General features: G+C 38.2%; 1 non-coding gene across 1 annotated transcript; it reads right to left on the reverse strand.

Annotated features, from left to right (window-relative positions):
• Nucleotides 1-23,003: 23,003 nt before the first annotated feature.
• Nucleotides 23,004-23,112, reverse strand: LOC128294491 (small nucleolar RNA R71). The gene has a single exon (XR_008284800.1). It is a non-coding gene; the product is annotated as a small nucleolar RNA R71 (small nucleolar RNA).
• Nucleotides 23,113-24,774: the final 1,662 nt, after the last annotated feature.

The raw sequence follows: 24,774 nt of genomic DNA on the forward strand, positions 1-24,774 counted from the left end.
CTCATCAGAACCTTAACGTCTCGATCCAATATTTGTATAGGCTCCTCCTCAAAGGTCAAATCAGCTCGCACCCAATTTCTTCAACCGGCACGACATGAGTAGGGTAAGAATGATAGCGCCTTAACATGGAGACGTGAAACACATCGTGAATCCTGTCTAACTCTGAAGGCAATTCCAACTAATAAGCCACTGGGCCTACTCGCTTTAAAATCCGATAAGGCCCAATGAACCGCGGACTCAACTTGCTCTTCTTACCAAACCTTAGTATCTTCTTCCAAGGTGAAACCTTCAAGAAGACCATATCGCCCACTGAGTATTCAATCTCCTTACGCTTCAGATCTGCATATGACTTTGCCTATCAGACGCTTCCTTTAACCGATCTCTAATTAACCTGACCTTATCCTCGATTCGCCACCAACTCAGGTCCAAGAACTTGTCGCTCTCCCGATTCGGTCCAACAACTAGGTGTTCGACACCTTCGCCTATCTGATGCTTCATAAGGTGCCATTCAATACTCGATCGATAACTATTGTTGTATGCAAACTCGCCAAAGGCAAGTAATCCTCCCAACTACCTCGAAATCAATAACACATCCCTCAACATGTCTTCCAGAATCTGAATAACTCTTTCCGACTGACCATCAGTTTGGGGATGGAAAGCCGTACTAAAGTTCAATCGTGTTCCCAACGCCTCTTGCAACTTTTGCCAAAATCGAGATGTGAATCTAGGATCCCGATCAGAGATAATCGAAATCGGAACTCCATGCAGTCGCACAATCTCCGCCACATACAACTTGGCTAACTTCCAAGAGAAAAGTGCATGCGACAGTATAAAATGAGCCGACTTGGTCAACCTATCCACAATCACCCATATCGAGTCTTTCTTCGATGGTGTCAAGGGTAGCCCACTCACAAAGTCCATGGTTACCCTCTCCCACTTCCAAAGTGGTATTTTCTTCGGCCGCAATAATCCGTAAGGGTGGCGATGCTCAGCTTTCACTTGCTGGCACGTCAGACACTTCCAAAGTGGTATTTTTACTTGCCTGCAATAATCCAGGCCACCAATACAGTTCTCGCAAGTCATGGTACAACTTATTCCCTCCAGGATACATGGCACAAAGTCCCCCATGAGCTTCCTTCAAAATTGACTGTCTCAAGTTAGAGTCCTTTGGAACACAAATTCTACCTCGAAAATGCAGAACCCCATCATCATTTAACCCAAACTCAGCAGTTTCCCCTTCCTTAACTTGTTGAAAACGAGGGACCAAAGACTCATCTTTCAACTGCTTTCCCTTAATCGGATCCACCTAGGTTGGCCTTACTTGCAATTCAGCCAACAGACTTCCATCATCATACAAACTTAGATGAACAAACATTGCTCTCAGATCAGATACAGCTCTACGACTTAGAGCATCGGCTACCACATTAGCCTTGCCTGGGTGATATTCGATTGAACAATCATAATCCTTAAAAAACTCGATCCATCTCCTTTGCCTAAGGTTCAGTTCCTTCTGAGTCAACAAATACTTGAGATTCTTATGATCTGTGTATATAATACACCTTTCTCCATACAAGTAATGTCTCCAGATTTTAAGTGCAAAGATCACTGCTGCTAACTCCAAATTATGAGTGGGATAGTTCCCTTCGTGAGGCTTAAGTTGTCGAGACGCATAAGCAACCACCTTACCCTCTTGCATCAACACACAACCCAAACCTACGTGTGATGCATCACCGTACTACGATAAAATCTTTCCTGACTGGTTGAATTAACACAATTTGCTTGATCGAACTTTCTTCAACCTCTCAAAAGCTTCTTGCTGCTTCTCCGTCCATACAAACGGCACTCCTTTCCTTATAAGTTTTGTGAGAGGTGCTGCCATCACAGAAAAACCTTCCACAAACCTTCTGTAGTATCCTGCCAACCCTAGGAAACTTCAAATTTCTGAAACCGACCTAGGTGGCTTCCATTCCAAAATTGCTTCAATCTTTCGAGGATCCACTCTAATCCCCTCTGCAGAGACCACATGCCCCAAAAAGGTTACCTCCCTCAACCAGAACTCACACTTGCTGAACTTCGCATAAAGTTCCTTCTCCCTTAACACTTACAACACAGTGCGGAAATGCTCATCATGTTTTGCTTCGGTCTCCGAATATACCAGAATATCGTCAATAAAGACGACCACGAACCGATCCAGAAATGGTTGGAACACATGATTCATCAGATCCATAAACGCTGCAGGAGCGTTTGTTAATCCAAATGGCATAACCAGAAACTCATAATGACCATAACGAGTCCTGAATGCTGTCTTATGAATATCGCCTCCTTGACCCTTAATCGATGATATCCGGATCAAGATCGATCTTGAAAATCTGAAGCTCCCTTAAGTGGTCGAACAAATCATCAATCCTTGGCAGAGGGTACTTATTCTTAATCGTCAGTTTATTCAACTGGCGATAATCAATGCACATGCGCATCGTCCTATCCTTCTTCTTCACAAATAGCACCGGTGCTCCCCATGGAGACACACTTGGCCTAATAAAGCCCCTATCCAACAATTCTTGAATTTGCACCTTTAACTCCACTAACTCCTTCGATGCCATCCTATATGGTGCAATGGACACTGGTGCTGTCCCAGGCAACAGGTCGATTCCAAATTCGACTTCTCGGTTTGGAGGCAATCCTGGAAGCTCCTCTGGAAAGACATCTTGGAACTCTTTTACAGTCCTAACCTTATCCACTGTCAGCCTCTCTACATCTATTTGACTTACAAATGCCAAATAGGCCTCACAACCTTTTCGAATCCACTTTTCAGTCCTCAATGCCGATATCACATTAGACAAATAGTCCCTTCGTTCACCTATCACCACAACCTCATCCCCTTCCGTGGTCCTTAGCACCATTCGCTTAGCAAGACAGATCGAGTCGCCTTATGCTTAACAAGCAGTCCATTCCAGAATGAGATCAAACTCTCCAAACGGCAACTCCATTAGATCACCAGAAAGATCCTACCTTGAGTTTCTAAGGGTACATCCTTATACTGACTTGTCTACCCTAACCGACCGACCCAAGGGACTTAGCACGAGATACCCCACTCACTATCTTCTCGAATGCACTCCCAAAGACCCGGATATGGCACACGCAACATAAGAATGAGTAGATCCAATATCCACTAAGGCAAGATCGGCATATTAGAAACTAAAACGCGTGCAGTTATGACATCAAAAGGCCGCCTCCTCTCGACGACATTGCATACACCAACGCCGGGTCGTCGAGCCTCGGCATTTCGGCTCCCCGCCAGCCCTCGACCTCGACCATTTCCATTCCCATTTCGCCCCTACCTTGTCCACGTCCTCTCGGTGGTTGTGGTCCACTTCTCATGGGTTGAACAACCCTCAGACAAAGAACTCGAGCTCGATCACTCGTGGATAGTCCTTAACTCGTGCTCCATAGATTCAAGATCGAAACAAGCACCGAATGTTTCCTACACTCACCAGTGTACCTTACCACATCCCCACAGATTGGCGGTCTAACCACATTCATCGAACGGCTCGAATCGGCTCCTCCACTCTCGCCTTTTGACATTCTTGTTTGCTCCACCAAGGTCCGAATCCTCCGAAAATGGTTCCGATCTTTCTCACGGTTCGCCTCTCAAGACGCTTTACCTCCTCAGCAATCTTAGCTTTTTCCACCGTAAGCAGCAAGTCACGCTCCCTGCGGAGCAATCAAGACCTTAAGGTCATCTCGAGTCCATCCTCAAAGCGAACGCTACGCTCATACTCCGTAGCAACTATTCCCACAACATACCTACTCAGCCTCAGAAATTTAGCCTCGTACTCAGCAACAGTTTTGCCTCCTTGGACCAGATTCAGGAATTCTTTCCTACGGGCGTCCACATAACTTGCCCTGACGTACTTTCCTTTAAAGGCTTTCTTAAACAGCTCCCAAGTAACCCTATCAGCTGGGGTTCCATCCCTCACGGTGAGCCACCACTGATAAGCCTCATCTCGCGACAAAGTCGACCCTACTTCTTTCACGCTCGCCCACGTAAGTCCAAGTCATCCATGATTCGTCCGTGGCCTCCAACCAATATTTTGCCACATTCGGGGCTACACCAGATACACCCCTAAAGATCTCCGCTCCGTTAGCCCGGAGTCGTTCAGAAATCAATCCTCGAATTTCGTTGCCCAAACTTGCCTCGGAAACCCTTTCCAAAACTCGAAGCATTACCTGCGACAGGGCGTCATCCCCGGCACCATGATCATGTGATTCCACTTCCGTTGCTAATGGTACCGGTGCTTCTGCCGCTGGCATATGTCCTGAAGATGAAGATCCCGCTCGAGCTCTTCCTCGGCCTCGACCACGGCCTCTACCTCGAGCTGCTCGCGTACTCATATCATATTATCTGATTATGAATTTTATGCATTAATATCATTCCAATGTTTATTACAGATGTTTTATGATTCGCATGAGAATTGTAATTGGTTTTCGCAGAATCGATGTCTAGCTACAGTCTCAGTCTTTTAGCAAGCTTTTCTAGGGTTTCAAGAGCATCCTATCTAGAGTATTCTAGTAATGTTTCAAGATGCATGATAATTGAATATATTCGAAAAATTTAGAATACTTACGAGGCTTGGTAGGAGATTGAATGCCACCTTGAAGTCCGATTTTTTTAAAAACCAATTTTTTTTTGAAAATCTTCGTTTTTGTAAACCCATTCCACAGTCGAGTTGTTGCAACCTAGGCTCTGATACCACTAAATGTAACACTCCAAACCCAGCCTAGACGTTATGACCGGATCCAGTGTGCCACATTGATGCGTACAAAACATTCCGTATTACTTAGTTTGGAAAACCTTATTGGTGATGTAAAGATACTTTTAATATAGGTTAAAGTGAATGGGAGTCAGTGCACCGTAGGAAACCGAAAAAGAGGAGGTGAGTCCGCTTGACCGCTAAGTACCAAGCTCCTTCGGATCCAATCCTAGACATGCACACCGCCATTGCCACACTCTAACATCTCGTATAATTATGAGAAAACCATTTGGTTAAGTTCATTTTAATAACGTGATTAAGTTTGAAAACGTTTGCTTAGCGGAAGTCTCACTTGTAATCGAGTTATTTTGAAATCACTTAATGTTTTTGAAAACGCGTCCTAAAGCTAACCCAGTTTCCTTAGTTATCATAGTTTTTTTTTTCATCATAATAAAATAAAATAATAAAAGTAAAACAAAACCATAAAAATAATTAAGCGGCCTTATTACATTTAAAACCCAAAACCATAAATGAAATTAAAAGGACGTCCAGTTCACGAGAAAGAAACCAGTTCAGAGAAACATGTGGCCATCCGAATCCTCATGCTCCAAGCCCACTATGGTTGAGGATTACTGCGAGGATGAAAATAAGGGTGAGTTTTGGGAAACTCAGTGTGTAATTCAACCCAACCATAGCCTAAATCAGTTCAAACCACAGAGACAGAATAAGTTGGCCTCAGCCCAGAACAGATATTAGAATAAAGCCCATAGGCCCAAAACAGACCAAAACAGATATATCATACTTATGACCACATACACCCCCATACCATCCTTTCGCCATGTGGGGAGACTACTTGACCCACCCAACCGCTACAAGCCACAGAAATATGCAGCATGGCTGCCAGATACAGAAAATGTGACAGAGTCACCAGATACAGATATTTTGTGGCAGTGCCACCAGAACAGATATATGTGGCAGGGCTACCAGAACAGATAATTTGTGGCATAGCCACCAAGACGCTTCCTCCATAATATAACCCATGTCCCCATGCAACAGATATACATTCATGGCATACATCATACAGATTTAATTCATCATGCTTTTCAGACAAAATTAACCCTAGGGGTATAGAGGTCATTTTGCATACATAGGGGTATAATGGTAATTTTGCATACATAGGGGTACTCTAGTACATCTAACTATTTCTAAGGTTTTCATGCATATCGTAGCCATTACGTTTAGCCGTAAACACTTACCGAAAGTGTTCTTACTGAATTGGGCCGTTGGCTATTAACCCAATTTTGGCCCATTAAGCCCAAAATATCAAAACGCACGTAAATAAATGCGTCTGCGATCTTATCACTTTCGATTACCAATAATAATTACCCATACGTCTTACGAGCATTCGACACTCGCAAGTGCCCAAAATCTGGCCAAAGATTTGGCATTTTGGCATTTGCTTTTTCGGCTTTTGCCGATCTAGCCTATGAGAGGGTGTCAGTTACACACCTGTTTTTGGGATTTCCTCGACGAGATCTACACACGAACTGCCTACAATTGAACCACTTAATATCACTCCAAATATTGAAATAAGATTGAGTATATAGTCCCCTACCACATTCGGCCAAACATGCCTAACACTCTTATTGCTCTTACCTTACTGCCGAAAGATGGTTAACTCCAAAGATCCGATCGTTCCACCTATCCAAGCCCTTGATCAACCGCCTCTAAATCATGCTATTACCAAAACAAAATAGTTATTACGACCCCTCAAGGTTACAAGTCCAAATCGACAACCTCCCTAACTTTTAGGGATTTCGGCTTTTCCTAAAATATGTAAGAATACTAAGTTTTGGAGAAGACTTACCACCGATTCCTTAGTGAATGATTCCAATGAGTTTCCCACTTGATCCCAATGTAGATCTAAGCCCTCAGATGATAACAAAAGTTGAGCTTTCAGTGACTCCAGTATTCGGCCAAGTCCCTTTTAATGTGGGGTTTTCGGCTTTTTGCAACTTGTGTTTAGAAAGGTAAAACGAGAGGGTTTTGCTATGGTCTTGTTGTCAAAACTTGAGGTTCTAGAGGGCTGGTGAATCGGCCACAAATGATGAAGAGAAGAGATGTGGTTTTGGTTATAAGAAATCGGCACAAAAAGAATCAAGCTTTCGGGATTTCGGCTTTTTATGGCCAAAGGCTATGAAGGTTTTGAAACGGTTGAAGGGAAAAATGGAGATGAACAAGATGGTAGGAAGGTTCGGCAATAGAGGAAAGAAGAAGGAAGATAGATGGAGAGAAGAAGAAAAGAAAAGAAAGGAAGAGAAGGAAGAATGGTCAGAAAAGAAAAAAAATGGCACAACACTCCCAAATGCTGAATTTATACCTAGCCTTTGACCTAGCCGAAATTTACCCCCTAAAGAAACCCTTGGCCGGCCAACTCTTGCTCTTCAAGAGTCCACTATTCGGCCAACACCATCCTCCTTGATCAGCTCCTAAATCCTCTCCCTTATCCCTTCGTTACTCAATCTCCTGAGCAACTCAAACTCCTCCTGACAGACTTTTACTTCAGTTCCACTACTTACCTTTTTGTTCATAAAATTAATCCCTTGATTTTTGTCATTGTGACTTGAACACAGGTCCTCCCTAGCTTCCACACGCCACTTATAGCCTTCCTGTGGCGCCACTTGCCACTTCACCACTTGCTTCCTTGTGATCTATTTTACACAATTAATTCCTCAAAGCCCACTTTACCGTAACCCTTTCTCTTATGGAATTAAAATTAATTAAAACTATCGGGTTATCCTAAGCTTGGGCCTTCTAGAGGCCCACTATCACAATTAAACCTACACTTAACAAGCAGAATACAAAATTTTTAATTTTACAAACTTTTTTTTTTCAGAATTCCCAAAAACTTGGGGCGTTACATTGCTGACGTCAGAAACAGAATGTCCAAGTTTTTGCACATGGGTTAGGACATAGGCGTGTCATAGCCTTGTGAAGGACACGGACCAGAGACACGGACGTGTTCCCGCTGTGTGAAAATCCCTGTAGGTGTGCATTTAGAATTAATTCCACACGAGTATAGGATACGGGCGTGTCCTTGTATTGCTTAGGCCGTGTGAGCCACACGGGCCAATAGCACGACCATGTTGAAATGTCACACGGGCGTGTTACCCCTCCCATACGGGCGTGTGCCCCTGTGTTAAGAGTTATTTTTAGAGTTCTTTAAAGGACTCGAATTGTTTCTGAATGGATTTCAATGGATGTTTTGGGCTTAGTAGGCTCTTATCAAGGAGTTTATAAATAAAATTGAAAAATTTTAAAATTTGACCATGTTTTGGTGTTATGAAAATGTCTATATGTATAAGTTTAAGTTAGGTAATGCCTGTAACACCCCAAACCCGTGACCGTCACCGGATTTGACCACGTGGTGTTACCGGGCTTACTTCCCTTTATTTGTCTCTCTGAAATATTTGATTGCTGTTCCAGGCAGGCTAGTTAACTGCGTCACTGTCACCTTAAAAGTCATATCTCGAGTTCCAGAACTCAAAAATCAGTTCTGTCAATTTTCCCTGAAACTAGACTCATAATCCCATCTACAAATTTTTTTCTAGAATTTTTTGTCAAGCCAATTAGTACAGTTTATTAGTTAAAGTCACCCCCGTTTCAGAGTTCTACTACACTGACCTTTGTGCATTACAACCTGGATATCATCTCGTAAAGAGCTCCAATGATCATGCCGTTTGTTTCTAATGAAACTAGACTCAAAGGGGAATCTATGAATATAAGGCATGACTCCTAATTGTTTCTGGATAATTTATAGTAAATTTTCAAAGTCGAAACAGAGGATCCAGAAACTGTTCTGGCCCTGTCTCACAAAATCTCGAATATCTCTTAAAATACGACTCATATGGTCGTTTCGTTTCGTCCATATGAAAATAGATTCATCAAGGTTCAATTTCATAATTTATTCACTATTTAATTCTACTTATACTATTTTTAGTGATTTTTCCATCTCACCTCACTACTGCTGGCAGCATCTGTTCTTGAAGCAAACAATGACTATTTCATAATTCTTCCATGGCCAACTATTTCATCATACATAATACAACTATGGCCACCTTATCAAAATTAAGGTTTCTAAGGCTCGTGACTATAGGTTTTAGGATCACACTCAACCGACCACATAGGCCATTTTCGCATGGCTTAAAGTTTACAACCCACAATTCAACAAAACAAAATATCCTATACATGCCAAATGTTCTCCTAGTTTAACTACGAAGACAATACCAAAAGATTTCCAGCCGGTGTGATGACTTCAACGACGGTTCCGAGCACATAAACGATCTGAGTCCAAGAGACCTAAAATGGGTGACAAGAAAACACTGAGTGAGTTTATAACTCAGAAGTCATAAGCATTCATCAACCATCCATTAATAAAATTATCACAACATGAAACGATAAACGACGCTAGGTACTCCATCCATATCAAAACTATACCATAATTCCTCGGACCTTTTGGTTCAATCTCATACCAAGTCATACATCCACATTTCATATTCCGTACAATAAGATATTTGAGGCATTTTCACACACCAACTCATTTTCACCATAATCATACAATTGCAATCATCACATAGATTTAAAGCTTACCAAGCTCAACCCCGAGCATGAACATATTGCCTATTGTAATGCAAGAGCATATAGTGAATCCGCACACTTAGTGCTATAAAATCAGCTCGCACACGTAGTGCTATATAATCAAATTCGCACACTTAGTGCTATAAAATCAGCTCGCACACATAGTGCTATATAATTTGAGCTCGCACACTTAGTGCCATATATTTCCACTTGCACACTTAGTGCCATTCTAAATCACCGTACACACTTATTGCCCGCACACTTAGTGCCGAAAGCAAATTTTCTACACTTTTCACTATCTCTTTTACATTCATCAATATCATATTTTCATACACATACATTCGTATATATTTCATCTCATTAAACACAATTGCATAGATATTATGATCATTTAATCAATAACAAATATATGCTTAATGACTTACCTTGTGTTAGGTAAAACGGTTCCAACTCAACTACTCGATGCTCTTTCCCTTGCCTTTGCTTGATTCTCCCCTTTAACTTCTTGTGCTAAATCAATAAGTTAACTAGTTTAACTCTTGCTAAATATTTATATCAAAATATTAATAATTTCATAGCATAGGAGACACATGACAAATTCATATATTTCTACTTTATGCTTTTGAGCTATTCGCTAATAACCTTATGCAATCACCATACTATCAGTAGTCCAATCACACATGCATATCCATACTTGGGCATTAGGCAATCACCCTTGTTAATTTCTCATTTTCAGTCGGTTATATGTATACGTAATCCTAAGGTAATATTACGAATGGGCTTCCATATATATGCATCTATGGCCGAATGACCAAGCTCAACTCGACATCACATATGCTCCTTATTGATGGTCGAATATGTATATATATATAACTCATCAAATCACAAAATTTTATCTCATGAACACTTGACCCATTTCTCATGAGAATGAAACAACAAATAAGATGAACATCCCATTTTACCCCATGTGGCCGAATGCACCATTTGCTACCCAACTAATGATTTCACAATTCCAACCTCATTTCAACCTCTACTTATGCCATATAACATGAAAACAACCTCTACCCCTAACTCTTGATGTACGGCTTAGTGCTCCAAATCTCCATAGTAGTCTTGAGTTTCTTGACATTGTTAAAAATGTATGCAACAATTGGATAAACATGTATAAACAAAGGTTTAAACAACACTTCAAGACTCACCTCCAACTAGCAAAAGGGTTGCCGAACTTCATAAATGAAGACTCTCTATTTCCTTCCCTTAGTTTCGGTTTTGGCAAGATGGAGAAGAAGATGAACACTCCTCTTCCATTATCTCTTTTATTAATCTCTATTTCTCATCTATTTTAATTTTACTTGCCAATATAAAATGATAAACAACATAACTTGGTGGGATGAAGCCTTGATTGGCCGGCCACTTAACATGGATTGGGCATTTTGACATGCAAATCCAATCTTTCCTATTTTAATACTATTTGGTCTTTACTCATTTACCTATCATAATTCTCTAAGTCTCTCAACTAAATCCTTTCAAGCAAAATTCACATTCCTCCTATAAAATTAAAACATCAAATTTTTATACAAGTACTATCACACATATAAGATATGCAAATAAAATTTTAAATAAATTTTATGACTCGGTTTTGTGGTCTCGAAACCACTTCCCGACTAGGGTCAATTTGGGGCTGTCACAATGCCTCATATTCCGACCCAGAGTGGGGCACGGGTATGGGGTGTTACAAGATGTATTGTGAATATTTGTTATATATCTTGAATCATAAATGTACCACTGAGCCCTATTGCTCAATTTACGGTTTTTTTTCTCTGTGTACATCAAATATTCCTCGAAGCCTCGGGACTTAAAGTCAGCATCCAAACTATTGCTTCTGACTCAAAAAAGTCTATGAATTGTATTTCATTTTGGTATTTTGGAATGTACCTAGGGACTTTTGGTTAGATGTCTCAAATGTTTAAGTTATAGATGATATGCTCTTATGCTAATAATTGAATTTGTGTTTGGATGTGCTCAACTAGTTGATTTTGGATATTTGAAAGGTAGAAGTTAGCTTGAATATTCAATGTTTTGAAGTTTACCATTTAATGTATTTTTCTGTTGAAATCCCTTGGTCAGTTATGAAATGGTTGAATGAGAATGTATATAAGTGATTTTAAGTTCCTTTTTAAACTTGTAACAAGTTGAATTTGGAAGTAACAGATTGTCACATTGTGATAACAAACCCCAACATGCAATGAGAAATAGAGGAAAGTACCTACACCAAAATCGTTGCTTCAAGGTCACGACGAGCACCAAATAGAGAGTTGTGTTGCGACGTCAACCCCAAATATTAATTTTTTACAACTTGGTCCTATTTCGACCTCGAGTTATCAAAAGAGCTTTTGTAAGCCCGTATAAGACCCGAAAATGATTATGTATCGTTTTATTCTCATGTTTTAGTCTTATTTGATTGTTTTAACCATTTTAATTGAATGTAATGTTATCGTAGTTTCTTTGAAAACAAATGTAGCACTTTGTAACTTGGACCTAGTGATCAGGTTGGGTAAGTGGGTGTTACAGTGCTAATCGAAAGTGACCACTTCCGTCATCCCTGCAAGAGGATGCTACTTGTCATATTTGGAATTAGGAATTTATTGAAACAAAATATTTTGGATTTGAATTGTGTTGATATTTTTTATATATGCAAATTCAACTTTAAAGACTGTTCTATTTGAAGGAACTAGCATTGAATATTGGATTGGATCAGACAAACAATTGAATCCTTTGGATTGTATGGAGAATAGATTAAGATTGCATTGAAGATACCATTATAGAATGAATCTCCAACAGTCCACTTTACATTAGTATTTGTTAACACTATAACAAGTCTGATAATTCATTAAAATACTTCAGAGATTTATTTAAATATCATAAATCAAAAGCCATTCATTATTAATAGCAAACAAGCAAAAACAAGATGTAAATCGAGCTTATGGAACTCTAAAATCAGTTTAGAAACAAAAAGGGACTAATCTAAAACAAAATAGAAAAATATGGTAAAAACTAAAAACAGGTGTCACACAGCCGTGTGGCTCAAAAACATGGCTGTGAGGTCAAACTGTGTAACAAACTGTGTTCGTGTGATTTAGGGTTACACGGCCGTGTAACTCATTCTAACAGTGTGGACAAACTTGCATCAAAATCATATAAGCCACATGGTTGTGTCATGCAACTATGTGTGGCACAGGGACGTGTGATAGAGCGTGTTCACCTAAAAATACCTTAAAAAACAAGTCATTTCAAACCAAATCTCTTAGACTACAAGTTATATTATAACCATCCATTAAACCTATCCAAAATACATAAAAAACGTAAAAATATACCACATAATATTCAACCTAAGTGCCTAACCTATATGCTCTTATTTGTACCACAATTCCAACATTCAAACATAAATCATTCAAATAAACTACTTAACATTTCATGTTTATTTAACCATCAACTATACCTTATTTTTCATGACCAAAATCATCAACCAAAATTTATCAAGTTACCTAATACATTTGTACCAATTCAACCATTCAAAATGCATTTTAAACCAAAAACATATCATTGCCATCGCATACCAAAACCAACCAAAATTCAATAGGTTACCAGAAACAAAAGGACTATTCGACAACAAGATATCAATATAGACATGGTAGGACATTACCAATTGATGTCACCAAAACAACCGAATACAAAGTTTACATCTCAAATGACACAAAACATTACCACTATATTCATTAACATATACATACCAAAAACCTATTGACATGACACTTATAACCGAGCCAAAATAAACAAATACCTAACGAATGATTTGACAGATAGTGTGATCTCCAAAAAAGGTACAACCGATAGCATGAATCCGACAATCTACAATGAAGAAAACGAAACAAGGTAAGCTTACTTAAAGCTTAATAAGTCTGTATTAAACTTAAACTTAAACTTATTGTAACTATTGTAACTAAAACATTTCGTAATTAATTTTATAAACAATGTCATGAGTTCATTTATTTCCTATACACACCACATATCTCACAAGGTTAGTGAGTTCACATATTCAAAACATATAACTTACAAGTAAACACATTTAAAAATCAATCCAACCATCACCTATTCATTTAACAACTAACATTTTATTTCAAATATCTATATCCAATGTTCCATTTCATATATCAATTTCCATATAATTGGTTCATATAACCATTTCATTTATTCATTTTTTTCACTTGATGAACCAAATAAAATAATGTCGGATACCTCAGAATGATGCTCACATAAGTTGTAACTGTAAATGCTTAAACAAGCTATGAAATGTGTAACAACCTATTTTTAGTGAAACCGGAACAGTGGTTTCGGGACCACAAATCTGACCCAAAAATATGATTTATTTTTATTTCATTATATGGTCCATAATATAATAGGCATGTCATGTGAAAATTTTGAAACAAAAATTTTATCTATTAAGTGCTTAATTACGAGAAGAACTAAATCGTATAAAATTAGAAAGTTGAATTCTAGTAGCTATAAGGAGCAAATAGCTATGAAATTCAAAACTTAAGGTCCTTATACAATAATTAGACTATTAATAAAAGTATGTAGATTTTTCTTGGTGACTCATCCATGGAATTAGAAAAAACGACAAGGACTAAATTAGAAATACCAAAATACATAATTAATTAAAAGATGAAAAGAAATATATCATCTTATTTTCATCATATTCAACCTAAAATTTTATGGGAACCCTAGGATAGAGAGGGGAAACTTTCAAGGCTTAAATGGGTAAGTTCTCTTGTCCTGTTTTTAGTAATTTTGGTATTTTTAAAACCGGGATAGCTTAATCTCTCTATTTGAAGGATTAATTTGAAAAGTTATTAAGGTATGAAAATGGGTCACGGATGTATTATGTTGGAAATTATAAATTGATGGTAGAAAATGAAAGATTATTGATAGATAAACAACTTTTGCAAAATGATTTTTGATGAAAACTTGAATTAGGGACTAAAATGTAAAATTGTGAAATTGAAGGAAAAATTCTAAAATTTTATGTATACATGTGCTGTAAATTTTGTAATGGGACTTTGGTTAGGTTTGGAATAGGGAGTAATTTGCACAAGTTTCATTTTCCGAGCCTAGGGACAAAATCAAAATTTATGGAAAAGTTAGGGGCAAAATGGTAATTTTTCCTATGACATAAATTGAGTCCATTTAAATATGAAATGTGTGAAATTGATGGTTAAATTCATTTATATAGATCCGAACTACACTAATTCAAGGTTAGATCGAGGAAAAGAAAAGATTTCGGATTAGTAGACTTTTACGCGAACAAGTGTCGAGGTATGTTCGTGTAACTTAATTTTGCATGTAAATATGTTTAATTGAATGTTGTGTTGTATGAAATGTGATTTATATTGATGTACATTACTTGAATGTTATAATGAGAAACTTAATACATGCTTGAAATGGTGATAAAGGGTTAAGTCTCGATTGAATGTTAAATTCCGATGATTGTATGCGCTTTCTCGAAACAAATAGGGTCTTACATTTGTTGCGGACGGGATTTAGCTCGGACGAGTAATCCCAATGACCTTGTCATAGAAAGGATTTAGCCCGAACGGTTAATCCCGAAACGTTACGTCTCAAGCATATGTTAGGATTTGGGTTTAACCTGGACTGGTAACCCTAATTGAGCTCTTTTGAGCATACGCTCTATAAATGATTTGGCCTGGACTGGTAATCTTGTTGTACGACAAGTGGCTCAAGAGTGTGTTTCTTGGTTAAGTACCATAAGGGGTAATTCGATAAGAATTGAAAGATTAATGAATCGTACACTTCGAGTGTACTATTTGAGCCTTCATCGGAATTTCAATGATTCAACAGACATAAAACTCTTGACATGGCATGAAAATCTTTAGATGGTATAATAATGACTTGAAAGAATATTGTTTGATGAGATTATCTATTTTTACTTGGTGTCTATAGAAACTTTGTGAGTAACATGTTTGATTAAGTGTATGTGATTAGGCAATTTAGCCAAATGGACGGGAACATAACATTGTATGCCTAGATTTAGTAAGCAAGATTGGTAAGTGTAGATTCCATTATATGAACTTAATAAGCATGTAATGCTTACCCCATTTTATTTTCCCCCTTTTTTACAGTGCTCAGAAGCTTGTGAAAGTTGGACGATCATTGGAGGATCGTCACACTATCAACTAGTATTTTGGGTATACTTAGTAAAATCATTTTGGTATAATGGAATGTATAGGACAACTTGGCCAATAGAGGCTTGAAATGTTATTTTGTAACGTAGCCATTAGAATGGCTAGTAATGGTTCATTTTGATATTTCTAAGTAGGCTATTATAATATATATACACATGTGTTAAGTTGAGTACATGTGATCAAAGGCTGTTATTGCCTAAGTTAAATCAAGATAAGTTTATAAAAACTTGTGCTTGCAATGATATGTCATGTTAAATGATGAAATTGCCTATTTTAAATGCTTAGAATGTTTGGCATTGGTTTTGTGTTTCAAGTGCAGGTCTTGGTTGAAATTTTAGGTGAGAAATGAAACTAGAAATGGCTTCATTTTGTTCACACGGGCAGACACATGGCGTGTGTCTAGATTGTGTGTGGCACACGGCCTGGTAACATAGGCATGTGGTTAGGCTGTGTGTCCCTTGCACCTTAATTTTGAGTAATAGAATGCTCAGAATTGGGCACACGGGTAGAGACACAGGCGTGTGTCTCAATCGTATGTGCCATACGGCCTAGAACACGGGCGTATGTCTTGGCCATTTGAAACTTGCACCTATTTATTGAATTAATTAACCACACGGCCTAGCACACGGGTGTGTGGTATGACTGTGTGTACAAGTCAGAGAGTTACACGGAGTCGAACATGGCCTCTAACACGGGCGTGTCCCAGGGTCACACGAGCGTATCCCTTGGACCACACGGGCGTGTGAGCCCTGTATCTTGGAAAAATTTTGAAAAGTAACGAAAAATTCTTAGAAGTCCCCATTAAGTCCCGATTCAATTCTAATGCTCATATTGGGCCTCAAGGGCCCGATCAAGGGACGTTATGGATGATCTCGATAAATGAATAGTAATTTCCATGGTTTAATGGAAAAATGTTCTGAACGTTCTGGTAATGCTCCGAAACCCTGTTCTGGTGACGGGTACTAGTTAAGGGTATTACATTTAGTGGTATTATAGCTACGGTTTAGTCGATTCTTGGATTTGACGTAGCAAAAATGAGTTTAGCTATACATGCCATTTTATAAATTGTGATAGTGTGATGACTCCTGATCATTTTAAATGTGTTTTTCACATAGTAATGTCATCCAACCGAGCTAGAGCTGAATCAGAGGAAGCTGAGAGCAATACTTCAGTTTCGTTTCAAAGAGTTGCATTTGTGTTTGGTAGTGAAAGGCCCGTGTCTGAGGGCCGAGGTGAGGAGGCAAAACAATCCTTCTTTCAAATGATGAATGAATGGTTTACTCAGTACTTGAGAACATACCCTACTGTACAACGACCTCTCTCACCTGCTCCCCAATCGATTCCTGAGGTACCACAGGGTGCCGAGCCTGTTAGATTGGTAAGCCTTCGATAGATAAAATCCACAAACACAGGGTGGAAGAATTTAGAGCTACAGTAGATGATGATTCGGAAAGGGCTGTGTTTTGGCTAGAGAATATTATCCGAGTTTTTGATGAATTGTCTTGCAAACCTGTTAAATGTTTGAAATGTGTAGTATCTCTACTGATAGATATAGCTTATCATTGGTGGAATACCATAACTTTAGTGGTACCAAGAGAGAATGTCACATGGGAATTCTTCTAAGCTGAATTCAGGAAGAAGTATGTGAGTCAGAGATTTATGGATTAGAAAAAGAAAGAATTTCTAGAGCTTAAATAAGGAAACATGACCGTATCTGAATATGAACTAGAATTTGTTCAGTTGAGTAAATATGCTATAGAATGGGTTTTAACTGAGGCTAAAATGTGTAAATGCTTTGAAGAGGGCCTAAATGAAGACATCAAATTGTTGATTGGAATTCATGAAATAAGGGAATTTGCGGTGCTAGCTGACTGAGCACACAAAGCGGAGGAACTGAGTAAAGAAAAGAAACAAGTTGAAAGAGAGGCTCGGGTTTCTGGAAAAAAGAACTATGAGTAAGTCACAATTATTTGCTTATAAGAAATTCAAGAAGTATTATGATCGCGTGACCACCTCTATGGGATATTCTGAAAGAGAGCGGGGCTCTCAACATTCTATCCCGAGGTCTTTTTCTCCATTTGTGGCCAGTGTGGGTAGTGTTAGTAATCCCAAACTGAAAAGCAAGCATTGTAACAAATTTCATCATGGGGAATGTCGGTCTAGAAGTGGAGCTTGTTTTGGATGTGGTTCACTTGACCATTTTCTCAGGGATTGTCCCGAAAGAGTAGAAAAGGAGATAGAATCAGCTCTAAAACTGAGTAATCCTGTCTCGAGCAGCGGACTACCCCACTAACCCGGTAATGTTAGTGTTAGTCGAGGTACTACCAATGATACTACAGTTAGATTTGAGGCATGAGCACCTAAAAGGACATATGCTATTCTTGCTAGAGAAGATGCCTCTGCACCAGACGTCATTACTGGTACATTTTCTCTACTTGATATTGATATTACTAATTTGATTGATTCTGGTTCCACACATTCATAGATATGCATGAACTTAGTGACTGTTAAAAATTTACCTACTGAATTCATTGAATTTGTGGTTAAAGTTTCAAACCCCTTGGGCTAGTGTTTTATGGTGGATAAAGTTTGTAGGAACTGTCTGTTGATGGTAAAAGGTTATTGCTTTCCGACTAACTTGATGTTATTGCCATTTGATGAATTTGATGTGATCTTGGGAATGGATTGGTTAACCCGATATGATGCAGTGGTTAATTGTAAGCAAAAATATATTGTATTGAAATGTCAGAATGGTGAATCGTTTTGTGTTGAATCTGATAAACTATATGGACTACCTAGTGTGATTTTAGCAATATTGGCGCAGAAATATGTTAGAAAGGGGTATGATGCCTATCTTGCTTATGTGATGGATGCTAAAGTATCTGAGTCAAAGATTCAGTTAGTGCTGGTAGTATGTGAATTTCCTGAGGTATTCTCAGAAGAAATACCTGGTTTACCACCGGAAAGAGAGGTGAAATTTTCTATAGATCTTGTTCTAGGAACAAAACCGATATCCATAGCACCTTACAGAATGGCTCCTACTGAATTGAAAGAGTTGAAAGTATAGTTGCAAGATTTGATTGATAGAGGTTTTGCTCATCGTATTTTCTCACATTGGAGTGCGCCGGTTCTATTTGTAAAGAAAAAGAATGGATTGTTGAGGTTGTGTATTGATTACAGATAGCTCAACAAAGTTACAATAAAGAACAAGTATCCATTGCCTTGGATCAATGACTTGTTTGACGAGTTAAAGTGTGCTACTGTATTTTCAAAGATTGATCTCCGTTCTAGTTATTGTCAACTACGGGCAAAGGAATCGAATATGCCAAAGACAACTTTTAGAACCAGGTATGGACACTATGAGTTTCTTGTGATGCCATTCAGCTTGACAAATGCACCTGCAATGTTTATGAATTTGATGAACAGAATTTTTAGCCCATATTTGGACAGGTTTGTGGTGGTATTTATCGATGATATTTTGGTTACTCTCGAGATGAAAATGAACATGCTGAACATTTGAGAATAGTGTTGCAAACCCTACGAGAGAAACAATTATATGCCAAATTTAGTAAAAGTGAATTTTGGCTTTGGGAAGTTAGTTTCCTTGGGCATATTGTGTCTACTAACGGTGTCAGAGTAGACTCGAATAAAATTTCAGCCATCATTAATTGGAAGCCACCAAAGAATGTGTCTGAAGTTTGAAGTTTTTTGGGACTAGTTGGTTATTATCGGAGATTTGTAAAAATTTTTTCAATGATAGCTTCTCCGATGACTCGTTTTCTACAGAAAGATGTAAAATTTGAGTGAACTGATAAATGTTAGCAGAACTTTAACAGAATAAAGGCTTTATTGAAAGAAGCACTTATGCTAGTCTAGCTTGAATCGAGTAAGGGATTTACAGTTTACAGTGATGTGTCATTGAATGGTTTAGGCTGTGTTTTGATGCAAGATGGTAAGGTAGTAGCCTATGGTTCACGATAGCTAAAGCCACATGAAAAGAACTACCCAACACACAATCTTGAATTGGCAGCCATAGTGTTTGCATTGAAAATTTGGCGGCATTACTTGTTTGGAGAAAAATGTCACATATTCACTGATTATAAAAGTCTGAAATATTTGATGTCACAAAAAGATTTGAATATGAGACAGCGTAGATGGCTTGAGTTATTGAAAGATTATGATATTGTTATTGACTACCATCCGGGAAAAGCCAATGTAGTGGCAGATGCTTTGGGCATAAAATTCTTGTATACTTTGCGAGCAATGAACACTTGATTGTTGTTCTCTAATGATGGTTCAATTATAGCTGAGTTAAAAGCTAGACCAATGTTTTTACAATAAATTTTTGAAGTTCAGAAAAGTGATAGCAGGTTGCAAGCAAAATGGGTGCAGAGTGAATCGATTCTTGACTCAGAATTTCAGATTGGGACTGATGGTTGTTTGTTATATAGAGGCAGAGTGTGTGTACCAAAAGGTTCAGAACTAGTAAAAAATATTTTGAATGAATCTCACAATGGTAACATGTCTATACATCTTGGTAGTAATAAAATGTATAATGATCTGAGAAAGATGTACTAGTGGCCGGGAATGAAACGAGATATTTCTGAGTTCGTATCTAAGTGTTTGATATGTCAGCAAGTAAAACCTGAACATCAGTTGGCTTCTAGACTATTACAGCCAGTCACGATACTGGAATGGAAATGGGAAAGGATTACCATGGACTTTGCAACGGATTACCCTTGTCTCCAAGGAAGAAAGATACCATTTGGGTAATTGTTGATCGGTTGACAAAGTCGGCACACTTTATTCCAGTGCGTATAGATTATTCCTTGGATAGATTGGCTGAATTATATGTTTCTGAGATTGTCAGATTGCATGGTGTTCCTATCTCTATTATTTTAGATAGAGATCCTCAGTTTACATCTTGATTCTGGTGCAAATTGCAAGAGGCTCTGGGAACTCAGTTACACTTTAGTATTACATTTCATCCCCAGATAGATGGTCAATCTGAATGGGTAATACAGATCTTGGAAGATATGCTTTGGTGTTTTATACTTGTTTTTGAAGTTAACTGGGAAAGGTATTTTCCTTTTGTTGAATTTGTTTATAATAACAGTTATCAGTCTAGTATCAAAATGGCACTGTATGAAGCCCTGTATGGTCGTAAATGTAGAACTCCATTGTATTAGACAGAAGTCAGTGAGAAAAATTTACACGGAGTTGACTTGTGATAAACCGTAAAATATACATATTTTTACCCCATGTTTAATGCATTTTATAGATGATTTCTCATTAGAATTGGTGAATTCAATGCTCCTAATGCTTTAATTTCATGTTTTGTACTTAGGAGAGCACCAAGAGTCAAAAGGAGCCAAAAGGAGCCAAAAGGAGCCAAAAGGAGCCAAAAATGAGCTAAAAAGGGACAAAACAGACCAAATCGAGAAGATGACACGGCCTAAGCCTTCCCACACGGGCAGCTCACACGCCTGTGTCTTTCGAGGGTGTCGACCAAGGCTTTTACGATTCACACGGCCTGGCCATTGACCCACACGGCCGTGTGCAATTTAACGGATTGAACACGGCCTGGCAATCACGTCACACGTGCGTGTCCCTGCTGAGCCCAAGTTAAGTCCAATTCGGAAAAGGCCACTTTGGAGGGTTTTTAGGCATTCCAAAGCCTATAAATACGCACTAGAGGAGAAGAAAAGGGGAGACGGAGAAGAGGGGTAAGAAATTATCCCAAGGAAGCTGAATGATCCATCTCAGAAGCCGTATTCATCATCAAGACTGAAGATCTCTTCTCAATTCCCCTTCAGGAGTTTTAGGTTTTCTTTATGTTTTGTATTCTTTATTCTTCTGAGATATTTTCTTATTTAGTTATGAACTAAGTCCCCTAAATACCTAAGGGGAATGAAACCTAAGACGAATCTTGTTATTATTTTCTGAATCGTATGATAAATATTTAACTTGTTTTTAATTATGTGTTCTTAATTCTTGTTTTAATATCCCAAGATACTGATTCAAGACACGCTCTTATTCAGAGGAGGAATAGACCCTGTCTAAGAGTACATTTGCCATAATTAAGCGGAGTTGATTGTGCGCCTGAAATAGGGTGACAAGATTTTGCCAGATTAGGGTGAAACCTAATAAGGGGATCCATAGATCGAGTTAATGCAACCTTAGAGTGTTAATTAGAGAAAAGTCTCGGTTATTCAATCTAGGGATTAGACGTTATTAGTCTTGAATAGGGATAATAACATAGCTTAGGGATCTCCACGGAACAAGTTGAATGAATAAATCTTCCGATTCGGAGCCAGAATAACAAGTAAAGTCTAGGTGGATTTTTCCTTAGGTATTGTCTCAAGTCAATCGATTTTCCCAAAAGCAATTCCCCAATTCTTTTCTCTGTGCGTTCTTAGTTTAAATAATTAGTTAATTAAAACAAACCCCTTTTATTCTTGGGTTAGATAATAAAAAGATAGTTATTACTAATACTTTTGGTTCCCTTGGGTACGATATCCCGGTCTTGCCGTTACTATATTATTGTTCGATAGGTGTGCTTGCCTTTTTGTCATGATAATAGTTAGTCTAGGTTTGATCTTCATTATAAATATTTATTACTTATTACGAATCATGCGATCAAGTTTTTGTTGCCGTTGCCGGGGAATTGAAATATTAGGAACATTAAATTTTTATTACTTTAGCCATTTATTTTTCTTGCAATTTTATGTTATTTTATTATTTATTAATTTACTTTTTCTCTCTCTTGGCAGGTTTTTATAGTTTATGACTAGAAGAAACCCGTCGGGACCATTACTTTTTGATGAAGAAATCGATCGTACAATTGCAAAAATCAAAGAGATATAAGGCGTAGCTTACGATACATAGAGAACGAGCGAGAAGACGATACTCAACCCCTAACCGACGAGATGGCTGAAAACCAAGGCAATCAGCTACCTCTTGCAATTGCTGCTAATCAAAATCCTACTCCACGTACTATGTATGACTATGCTAAACCTTCTTTAACAGTAATTGAGTCTAGTATAGTTAGATCTGCTATTGCTGCGAATAATTTTGAACTAAAACCTAACACCATTCAGATGATATAGCAGTTTGTTCAGTTTGATGGTTTGCAGGATGAGGATCCCAACACGCACTTAGCGAACTTTCTTGAATTTTGTGATACATTCAAAATCAATGGTGTTTCTGATGATGCCATTCGTCTTCAGTTATTTTCCTTTTCACTAAGTAACAAAGCTAAACAGTGGTTGAACTCATTACCACGAGGGTCTATCACTACTTGGGAACAAATGACTGAGAAACTTTTACTAAAATATTTTTCGCCAGCTAAAACGGCCAAATTACGTAATGATCTCTTCTTTTGTGCAGATGGATTTAGAAACACTTTACGATGCATGGAAGAGTTACAAGGACTTACTGAGAAGGTGTCCTCACCATGGGTTACCGCTTTGGCTGCAAGTTCAAACGTTTTACAATGGTGTGAATCCCTCGACAAGACAAATGATTGACGCAGCTACTGGCGGAACCATCAACAATAAAACATCGGAAGATGCCTATGAATTTATAGAGGAGATGTCACTGAATAACTATCAGTGCCAAGTTATGAGGAAAAAGCCAACGAAAACAGCTGGCGTTTATAACATCGATTCAGTCACCATGCTCTCTAATCAGGTAGAACTTCTCAATAAAAAGATTGATAGTTTTCTTGGTTCTATGCAGGTACATCCAGTAATGAGGTGTGATTCAAGCGGAGGAGGTGTGCATACAGAATACCAATCCTTCAATCCTACAACTGAAGAAGAACAAGTCAACTATATGGGTAACAATAACTTTAGATCTCAAAATAACCCATACAATAATACTTATAATACAGGTTGGAGGAACCACCCCAATTTTTCCTGGGGAGGTCAAGGAAATCCAAAGCCACAAAATCCTTAACGTTTTCAACAGCCACCTTATCAACAAGATAAAAAACCAAACGTTGAAGAGATGCTTTCTAAATTCATCTCGGTGTCAGAAACCCGTTTCCATAATACTGAGACAGCACTTAAGAATCAACAAGCATCGATCTAAGGACTCGAAACTCAGATAGGCCAACTGTCCAAACTAATTTCCGATCGACCATAAGGTAGCCTACCAAGTAATACTGAACCTAATCTGAGGGAACACATCAATGCAATTAGCACTCAAAATAAGGAAGGACTCATTGTACCCGAGCCAGAAATACAGCAAGAAAACACGATGAACAAAGGACGAGAAGAGGTAAACAATAATGATCCCAAACAGGTAAGTACAAATCATGAACCTCGTGTGCCATATCCTAAAGCGATGATGAAAGACAGAATAAAAGAACAATTCGGTAAGTTTGTCAAATTCTTAAAGAAATTACATATTAACTTACCCTTTATTGAAGTTCTTTTGCAGATGCCCAACTCAGCAAAATTCTTAAAGGAACTTCTGAGCAATAAAAGGAAATTAGACGCTACATCGCACGTGGAACTCAATGCAGTCTGCTCAGCTATTCTAAAGAATGAGCTACCTAACAAATTAAAAGATTCATGAAGTTTTACAATTCCTTGTTTAATTGGTAGTCTATCTGTAAATAATGCTTTAGCTGATCTAGGAGCAAGTATAAATGTTATGCCATATAAAATGTTTAAACGACTAGGTCTCTTTAAACCAAACAGACTAGGATGAGCATATAATTGGCTGACAAAACAGTTAGATTTCCTAAGGGTATTATTGAAGACGTTCTCGTTAAAATTGATAAATTTATTTACCCAGTAGACTTCGTTGTCTTAGATATGGATGAGGATAACGAGGTACCTTTAATTTTAGGACGACCCTTTTTAGCGACTGCCAGAACCATTATTAATATAGGCATCGGAGAGCTAACACTTCGTACAGGTGACGATCGAGTAACACTTCAAGCACGCTACTCAGTCAAAACCTCTAAGACTCAAGTTAATGCTATAAAACCTGTCAATGATAAAACTAATATTCACTTGTCCTTGCAGGAATTTCTTTGATCCAAGACAACAAAGACAGTGCGCTACTATCATGAAGAGAACAAATATGTCCATGAAGAACGAAGACTACGGATA

This window comes from Gossypium arboreum, chromosome 6, assembly GCF_025698485.1.
Source record: "Gossypium arboreum isolate Shixiya-1 chromosome 6, ASM2569848v2, whole genome shotgun sequence".
Classification (NCBI taxonomy): Eukaryota; Viridiplantae; Streptophyta; class Magnoliopsida; order Malvales; family Malvaceae; genus Gossypium; species Gossypium arboreum.